The 10,152-nt window shown below is 41.9% G+C and overlaps 1 pseudogene; it reads right to left on the bottom strand.

Moving 5' to 3' along the window:
• Positions 1-828: 828 nt before the first annotated feature.
• LOC124546366 lies at positions 829-945 on the bottom strand (annotated as a pseudogene).
• Positions 946-10,152: the final 9,207 nt, after the last annotated feature.

Genomic DNA, 10,152 nt, shown 5'->3' with positions numbered 1-10,152 from the left:
CGTGCGTCGCTGCGGTCCGGTCCCAGGTCGACGGGCACGTGCACCTTCCGCCGACCACTGGCGACAACATCGATGTACTGTGGAGACCTCACGCCCCACGTGTTGAGCAATTCGGCGGTACGTCCACCCGGCCTCCCGCATGCCCACTATACGCCCTCGCTCAAAGTCCGTCAACTGCACATACGGTTCACGTCCACGCTGTCGCGGCATGCTACCAGTGTTAAAGACTGCGATGGAGCTCCGTATGCCACGGCAAACTGGCTGACACTGACGGCGGCGGTGCACAAATGCTGCGCAGCTAGCGCCATTCGACGGCCAACACCGCGGTTCCTGGTGTGTCCGCTGTGCCGTGCATGTGATCATTGCTTGTACAGCCCTCTCGCAGTGTCCGGAGCAAGTATGGTGGGTCTGACACACCGGTGTCAATGAGTTCTTTTTTCCATTTCCAGGAGTGTATATATGTTTATACATCCTAAATACAAAACTCAAGTAATAACACAAAGAAATCCGAGAGCATGGAAGTGAAATTGGAGGATAGTGTTAACTTTCAGGTTTATGTAGGCATTTCTTACTTAAGGAAGGAGGGCCCCTAGGAGAGAAAGTTGTCGCTGTAAGAAAAACTCCTCCCGAACGGGCCATGAAGGCCTAGCGGTACCGACCGGCCGCTGTGTCATCCTCAGTGCATAGGCGTCACTGGGTGCAGATATGGAGGGGCATGTGGTCAGCACACCGCTCTTCCGGCCGTATGTCAGTTTCCGAGACCGGAGCCGCTGCTTCTCAATCAAGTAGCTCCTAAGTTTGCCTCACAAGGGCTGAGTGCACCTCGGTTGCCAACAGCGATCGGCAGAATGGATGGTCACCCATCCAATTCTAGCCCAGCCCGACAGCGCTTAACTTCGGTGATCTGACGGGAACCAGTGTTACCACTGCGGTAAGGTCGTTGGCTTCCTGTAAAAACTATTCCAGTTGTTGGGTATTGCATATTTTTTACAGACAATTACGAATCTACCATTTCTTTCAAAATTATTAATTAGAGAAGCATTTGGCTGTGGAAAAATGCTCCAAATAGTAGATATTTTCCTAAAATCTTACCGAAGGCAGACAAGCAGATGAGATAAGGACAGGATGGCTGTACTATGGAACCTGATATTTCCATGTCAAAATGGAGAGACAGAGGTACAAAATCAAGTTTGATGGCAAGTATAATTGAAATCCAATGCCACACCTAAAATTAGGAAGTATCTTGGCCAATGGAATAACTGGAGATGTTACTACCAAGAAGAAAGATGGAACACAGACAACCCCAAGTGCAAAGTTTGTGGAAAAAATGTCCGAAACCTTTAACCAAAGATAGTGACGAATGAAGGGGTACATTTTTCATGCGAGGTTATGAGCAAAGCGTGCACTCACTGTAGTACAAATGAGCCGTCTTTTCTTCACCCATTTCATTCTAAAGAAAATGTGTGGCCCTGCAATTTGTAATATTTCATTGTGTTTAGATCTGTTATCTTGTTTGAATATTGTAATGTGTTCCATTTTTGAAATTGAGCAAATTAATTAATTTATTGTATCGTCATTGCATTCGAAATGACATGTTTCTTTGTTCGTGTTTTTGTGACATAAGAAAGCGGTCTTTTAAATGGCCACCATCCACAGTAGTCGAAACCCCACGCAAGATGGACAGTGGTCTGTAATTCAGGCACCTATATTTTACTCTCAGTCCCAAGGAAAATAAAACATAAAACACTTCTAAGATTATTAAATTCGTATATTAGTAAATTTTTCAAAGTTTGACAAAAACTTTCTCCTATAAATGTTTAATTGCTCGTTAGTGAATTACAGAAGAGAAGTACCACACAATATCACGGTTCATAAATAGCCCTGACAGTTGTTTGGGACCAATATTACACGCTTCTGATTCCAGTGCACTGTTGCATTAGTGCGTATTTTTCTTAGAAAAATTGCATTTTGAAATTAGAATACAGTCTATATGCCTGTATATGAGATGGAAGACTCTAATTTTAATGGAACATTTGTAAATGGTGGAAGGGATCACCACACATAGCATCACTGTGTATAAATAGTCCTGACAAACGTTCTGAGATGAAGTTACATTCATCTAACACCACTGTAGTGCTGAAGGGTATTCTTTTCTTCCTGAGCAAGCTGCATTCCAAACTACGTAGAATAGCATCAAGATGCCTGTGTATGAAATGGAAGACTGTAGTTATAATAAATCATTTGTTAATTGTAGGATTGAGCAGTATATGCATCATCATTTTACTTAAAAAGCCCTGACACACCTTTGGTAGCTGTGTTACAGACATCTGATGCCATTGCTACTTTGGATGGACTGTATGTTCGTCGTAAGCATCGAAATCAGACTGGAGTTTATGAGCATGTACATGGAATGGAAGACTGTAGCTTTAACAGAACATTTATTAATGGTGGTAGAGAGATCCACACACAGAACAAACACTGTACATAAATTACACTGACTGATGTTTCGAAGCTATGCGACATATTTTGCAATTTTTGCGAATTTTTGTGTGCTTTAAATTCCAAATTTATTGCAAGCAAAACCTGTTAGAGTACGTATACCATCTTGAATGAACTTTTGTTGATCTTAAAGTAACTGAGTGATCGAAATAACGAACAGTACATGTCCATCTCAGCCCTCCCAATATCTGAAGGAATACTGTTCCACAATTCTACTCTCGCTCCACTGTAGCACATTCCACATCTGCAGACCATGTGTGTTCACAGAATTTCGTTGCTTTAGAAATACTTCCTGTGATGACTCCTAAGCAGTCAATTTTTGCGCATCAATACCAAGCACAATACATCTTGGTGCATAACATTGCTACTGCCGAAGACATGAATCCTGGCACAGAACATGACCCGCTTAGCCGCCAACTGCCCTTCGATATATATGTCACATTGACGCATAGTTTCCCTCAATGTATGTGAAACAGCCCCTCCTTCATGCCTCACTATACAGTCACAATTTCCTCAATACCTTTGAAGTCAATGTCAGCTGCTACACCGACATTAACAAACATAGACACGTTTACGGTGAAATGATGTGTACTGGTGAATAGCAACGTCGATTTGACAGGTCAACACAACAAAGTCGCTATCTACCAGTCGTTTGAGCGGACATCTGTTCAGGTTAGGTCGATGGTCTGCGAAGCATAAGCGTCATGCAGATGCAGCTAGCATCGTACAGGTGGGCATACTGCATTCGAATACACGAGTGAAAAAAATATTGGGGAGAGTTGACATATTTCTCCCAGAAATTTAGAGGTGGTTGAGGGTATACATGCAAGTATATAGGCAAATTTTTACTCAGCGTGTAACATTGGGACAGATGGGTAATCGACAATACTGGTTCTATGAACGCTCGACCACGCAATTTACAGACGCTTGCAGTTTATTTCTTTTAGCTGGGGATGTTCGTAGGTAATGGAGGTATCTGCAAGCTGGACGACTTGTTGTGCAGCTGGCAGCTGACCTGAACGTAACAAAAATCTCTTGCACGTTAATAGGACTAGAAATCCCGTACACTGTCTTCGGAATCGTTAACTGCCGATAAAATATGCCTAGCAGTAAGCATCTGGAGGGAGCTGGAATAGAATGCACATGTCAGGTTCGGTTACTTTTTTTTTTGGGAATCTTGAGGGAAGAGAAGCAAACACTAAGAACTGGCAAGTTGTGGAGATAAAGCGGAAGAATATGTCAAGCTCAAATTCACCTGCATGGATTTTTAAGGGGTGTGTCGTCGATACACTAAGATGTGAATTGGTAGGAGCCGAGTTACAGCAAATCCCACCGCTCTTTCACTTAGAGACCGTTGTGCTACAATTCCGATTTAGGTGGAAGAGGTACTTACATGGCAGCTGTTGCTGGAAAAAAACAATGACGATTTGATCTGGTTTGTAACTATTTGTTAATTGGCTCTCGATGTACGATAGTTGTATAAGCGTGTTAGTAATTGATTTGCTTCTGAATAAATGACCATCACTTTGCACATGTGCACTACGCAGGGGTAGAATACAGCATCATGGTCGATCCGCTGTTGAGCAATAAGTGGGAGTAGAAAGTGGGTAGTGCTGTGTTTAAGTCACGAATATCCCCTAATCTTGCAGTAGCTCTGAATTGTGCGTGGAGTTATGAGGTTGCTGCACCGATGTAAATGATTTAGTGGATAGTGTATTGCAAGCTATGTGACCATTAGATTCGTATTATGGATGTATGCTCCATAAAAAAAGCCTCTAACACACGTCTCACGATGTGACTGCAGTTAGGGTCTGATACGAAGATTTTTATTGAGAGACAATCAGCACTAGAAGTTCCGTCTTTCGTTTTCTCGATAAATAAGGGACAACTACATCTATATGCATACTTCGCAAGTCATCTATGGTGCCTGGTGGAAGGTACCCTGTACATTGCTTGTCATTTCTTTTCCTATTCTAATTGCAGATATAGCGACATGGAAGAAAAGAATGAATACAGGCCTCCGTATGAATGCTCATTTCTCGTAGTCAGTCTTTGTGATCTTTATGCGAATTCAGTGTTGGCAGGAGTTGAATACTTCTGCAGTCAGCTTCAAATGTCGGTACTCTAAATTTTCTCGATAGTATTTCTCGCCTTACCTCCAGGGATTGCCATTTGAGTTCTCAAGCACCCATCCACTTATCTGGCAGGAACCAATAGGAACACTTCAAGAGGGCTGTACTCTGACAGAAACCCCAGTCTGCAAGCTCATCCATGTTTGCGATGGGGCGGTGGTCAGGCAGGTATTTTGGTATTGCTCACTGGGTCAGTCCTCCCGGCATTTCTCGAAAACACACCTAAGAACGTTTCGGTTTGCAAGTGAGAGGAGGGAAACCATATTTATCAACATCTTGGCATTTACCCCAGTGACATTTAGGGGCCCAGTAGTTCCGCGAAGGATAGGACAACTTTTCTGAGTCGGAAATCATTAACAGCTGTCCAGCACAACGAGCAGAGCGGTACAGGCCCGATGTGTGGGCAGAGGTTTGTGATCTGGTGTCAGCGGTAGCAGATATTCACAGGTGAGCCGGAATCAGCGACCGGGATTTGGCGGAGGTGTCATGGGGATGGAGCAGAAATGAAATACCTCCCTGCTCTTATAGAGCCCTAGGAATCAGCAGCATTAGTTTGGGAGCAGTACACCGGATTTCTAAGTGACTTGGTTCCACTAGTATGACAAGGTAACCAAGAGGCAGTACGTAATTAGCGATGCATATCTTCAGCTATTTGACGCCGGATACTACCCATTTTGGTATCGGAAGAAGTGACGACCTAGCTTTAGGAAGCACCCAGTGACGTCATACAAGCGTCTGCAACGGTGACCTGGCGAGTCTAATCCGACTGGAGGAAAAAATTTCCTCACCATTTATAGGGACTCTCATGATCAATTTCATTAATTATTCAGACAGTTAGATACCAGAAGCGTGCCTCAAGGTGGGTGGAATCCAGGGCGAGACTACCACAGATATGATTCACTAGAGGGAGCTGTCGGGAGGCGTTTCCTCGCTGCAGCGAAATTTTTCAACGAAATCTCTCATCTGCACTGGGAAAAATGGCATCGTAATAAAATCAGCTTTATTACCAGATTTATAACGTGACATTTGGTATTAACCTGACATGTACATCTCTTCTGTGATGCTATTTTGCTACCTTAAGAGACTTCATAGGTAATGACGCATTTAAATGCATTAAATGTGTTCCAAAGTGAGGAGACATCTTGTGACAGAGGTAGAACGTGCTCCTACCGCCTTGTCATGACCCAAAACCGGTTTAATATTCTACTCCTGTGATGATGGACGTAGCGAATATTAAGCTGATACGAATACCTTTTTCAACTGATGAGAGAACGTACAGGTGATATAGCCTATACCATTTAGTTGTATTGGGTTATCACAAGAAGTAACGATACCTTAGCGATGTGAAAATGCGAGTATGGTCCGATTTCTTAAAAATAAAGTGTACAATACGGAGGAATCTACATTTTGTGTGAGATATTTGAAGCATATGGACGACTGCATCCCAGTCCTGGATTGGCTCATGTCACTCACACCACTCGCACGTTGAGATTCTCCAGCATGACTGCTTCAGTCACAGTTGCTTCCGGGTGCCCCATCGTTGTTGACATAAAATTGGTTCAAATGGCTCTCAGCACTATGGGACTTAACTTCTGAGGTCAACAGTCCTCTAGAACTTAGAACTACTCAAACCTAACTAACCTCAGGACAGCACACACATCCATGCCCGAGGCAGGATTCGAACCTGGGACCGTACCGGTCACGCGGTTAGAGTCTGTAGAACCTAGAACCGCTAGGCCACTCCGTCCAGCGTTGTTGACATAGAAATAGCTGGACTCTGCATATTAATGCTCTTTTTGTAGTGAGTCTATATGATTTTGGAGATATACAGTTTAAGTAAATCTTCTCTTTGATGTTTTCATACGTTCAACAATTATTTCTACTCCTGTCCAGGTTTCCTATGATGACAGTTACGACAAGATTCTGTAGTCTAACTCTCCCTACCATTTTGTAAAAATTCGTAAAAGATACTAAATTCAGCTACAGTCAGTTTGAGATCACTTGATGATCGGTCTATGAATGTGCCAAATATTAAACTCATACTAAAACTGAATCTTATCTTCTGCCTCCTAGAGGAGTTGCAATGCTACTGTGGCTAAAAGTTAGGGTCAAGGCAGAAGAGGAAGCTTGAGTGGACAAAAGGCGTTATCTGTTCATCAAGTCCGTGACTACCGCCCCTGCCAGCAGTTGATAATCGCCTTAATTTGACACCGAAGGCACAATATTCTGCGGACGTTGAGAAGTCATTATACACTACTGGCCATTAAAATTGCTACACCAAGAAGAAATGTAGATGATAAACGAGTATTCATTGGACAAATATAGTGTACTAGAACTGACATGTGATTACATTTTCACGCAATTTTGGTGCATAGATCCTGATAAATCAGTACCCGGAACAAAAACCTCTGGCCGTAATAACAGCCTTGATGTGCGTGGGCATTGAGTCAAAGAGAGCTTGGATGGCGTGTACAGGTACAGCTGCCCATGCAGCTTCAACACGATACCACAGTTCATCAAGAGTACTGACTGGCGTATTGTGACGTGCCAGTTGGTCGGCCACCATTGCCCAGACGTTTTCAATTTGTGAGATCTGGAGAATGGGCTGGCCAGGGCAGCAGTCTAACATTTTCTGTATCCAGAAAGGCCGGTGCAGGATCTGCAACATGCGGTCGTGCATTATCATGCTGAAATGTAGGGTTTCACAGGGATCGAATGAAGGGTAGAGCCACGGGTCGTAACACATCTGAAATGTAACGTCCATTGTTCAAAGTGACATCAATGCGAACTAGAGGTGACCGAGACGTGTAACCAATGGCACCCCATACCATCACGCCGGGTGATACGCCAGTATAGCGATGACGAATACACGTTTCCAACGTGCTTTCACCGCGATGTCCCACACACACGGATGCGACCATCATGATGCTGTAATCAGAACCTGGATTCATCCGAAAAAATGACGTTTTGCCATTCGTGCACCCAGGTTCGTCGTTGAGTACACCATCGCAGGCGCTCCTGTCTGTGATGAATCGTCAATAGTAACTGCAGCCATGGTCTCCGAGCTTATAGTCCATGCTGCTGCAAACGTCGTCGAACTGTTCGTGCAGATGGTTGTTGTCTTGCAAACGTCCCCATCTGTTGACTCAGGGATCGAGACGTGGCTGCACGATCCGTTACAGCGATGCGGATAAGATGCCTGTCATCTCGACTGCTAGTGATACGAGGCCGTTGGGATCCAGCATGGCGTTCCATATTACCCTTTAGAACCCACCTGATTCCATATTCTGCTAACAGTCATTGGATCTCGACCAAAGCGAGCAGCAATGTCGCGATACGATAAACCGCAATCGCGATAGGCTACAATCCGACCTTTATCAAAGTCAGAAACGTGATTGTACGCATTTCTGCTCCTTACACGAGGCATCACAACAACGTTTCACCAGGCAACGCCGGTCAACTGCTGTTTCTGTATGAGAAATCGGTGAACATATGAATACATCAAAGAGAAGATTTACTTAAATTGTATATCTCCAAAAGCATATAGACTCATTACAAAAAGTGCATCATGCAGAGTCCAGCTATTTCTATGTCGCTGGACGGAGTGGCCCAGCGGTTCTGTGCGCTACAGTCTGGAACCGAGCGACCGCTACGGTCGCAGGTTCGAATCCTGCCTCGGGAATGGATGTGTGTGATGTCCTTATGTTAATTAGGTTTAATTAGTTTTATGTTCTAGGCGACTGATGAGCTCAGAAGTAAAGTCGCATAGTGCTCAGAGCCATTTGAACCATTTGAACTTCGAGTGTCAGCATGCAACAGAGTTTGTTTTTGTGTCATTACTTACAAACATAGTAGAATTTAGATCATTAAGTTAGTTTCATTTGTAATACTAGGTAGGCTTTTGAATTTTGCATCCTTATGTTGCTTTCTACGTTACATGGTGCTGATTTTCGGCTTATATACTGAGATTTGTCCTAGGGATGAACTAACATGATTTAAGTTGTATGTAATATTTTAAAGATATTGATAATTATGATGTGGTATGTTTTAAATAACTCATTTATTTGTTAAGTGCTTTATGTCAAATAAAGACATTGTACCCCTGTGACTACTGGACCCTGAAAAATGTATCAGAATTATACTCTCCATTTCTGTGTCTATTTTGTCATCTTCTCCATTTTCTATCCAACTATCTCTTTCTATTGCTTTAACTCTATCTGTGGTAATGCGGTTATTATTTCAGTGTTTTAATATTATCCCATGTGTATATTTGAGCTTACAGAATCAATTCTGTCTATAGCTTCTGTAGCTGAACAGAATTCTTTTCAACTCCATCTTGTTTGAGGCTAAACTGACACACAACTTGCATTATTTGAATTCTACAAATTATCTGGTTATGTAAGTGTACCACTGTTATTGACAAAACTGTGTATGAATTGAATTATAATGTGTGGTAACAGCAATGATATATACAAGAAGACAGTGATTCCAGAGGCTATGCAAGTATTATGTAGGAAATAGAGTTACTTAAGGTAGAATATCATAGGTAATACGTTTTCAGAACAGTCTCATTCATAGTTTAAAGTCAGTATTAATCACTAGAATATGAGAAGATTCAAGCCAAAAAACCGTAAATCTTGAAACGTGTGTGATTTATGTTCTCTTCATCATTAGGATGAAGTTATGTTGAAAGTGCACTATTTACGATGTACAAAAAATTTTGTCCACTGTAGAGCAGTAATTAGATAATTACTGATGTATTAGCTAATGTGGATCATGGTTGAGGTGTTGGAGTTATCTGAGATGTAAGTGTTAATTGAAGTAATGAAGATTATTGTAAGAAGTTATTATTGTACTGATAAGTTTGAAAATTCATGGAATTTTTATGATACTGATGATAGTTTTTTATTGAATGAGGTGTTAAAGTTAAACAAGAGTGTTGATGAACATTTCAAATGTTATATTCATTCAGATATGATGCTAATGTTAGAATAAATCGCTCATAAAATATAGTTTGTTACACGTGCTGAATGATGTGACACTTATTTACACAGCGATATAAATCATTAATTGTTTGACTTATTGAGATTAATGTCACTGACAAGAAGAATATTAAAGTGGCCACTATGAATGCAGTGGTACTGTAAAGTTAAAGGGTTCACAAGCATACTTAGAACTTATAATGTAGCAAAGTAGTTAATTTTGTGATAACAATTAACTGAGGAATATAGAATGGTTAAAAGTTGCTGTCTAGGAATGATAACCAATTCCTAGCATGAATAAACAAATGCTGAGAGATAGTAACAGATGACGTTTCTGTAAACAAGTAAGGAAATTTTTTTTACTTGAATCGATGCCAACAGCTTTCATCACTCCTAATTCATTGAGAAGAATTCTTTCTGTATGTAGGCAAATGTCGTAGGAAAGCAGACGAGCGTTTTCGTTTCGCATCTCAATCGATATGTAAACTTTGTGGGCGATAACAGATTGCCCAAATAGTTTATACCTATGATATTCGAAG

Source organism: Schistocerca americana, chromosome 8, assembly GCF_021461395.2.
Source record: "Schistocerca americana isolate TAMUIC-IGC-003095 chromosome 8, iqSchAmer2.1, whole genome shotgun sequence".
Classification (NCBI taxonomy): domain Eukaryota; kingdom Metazoa; phylum Arthropoda; class Insecta; order Orthoptera; family Acrididae; genus Schistocerca; species Schistocerca americana.
This window is presented reverse-complemented; position numbering and strand designations above follow the sequence as displayed.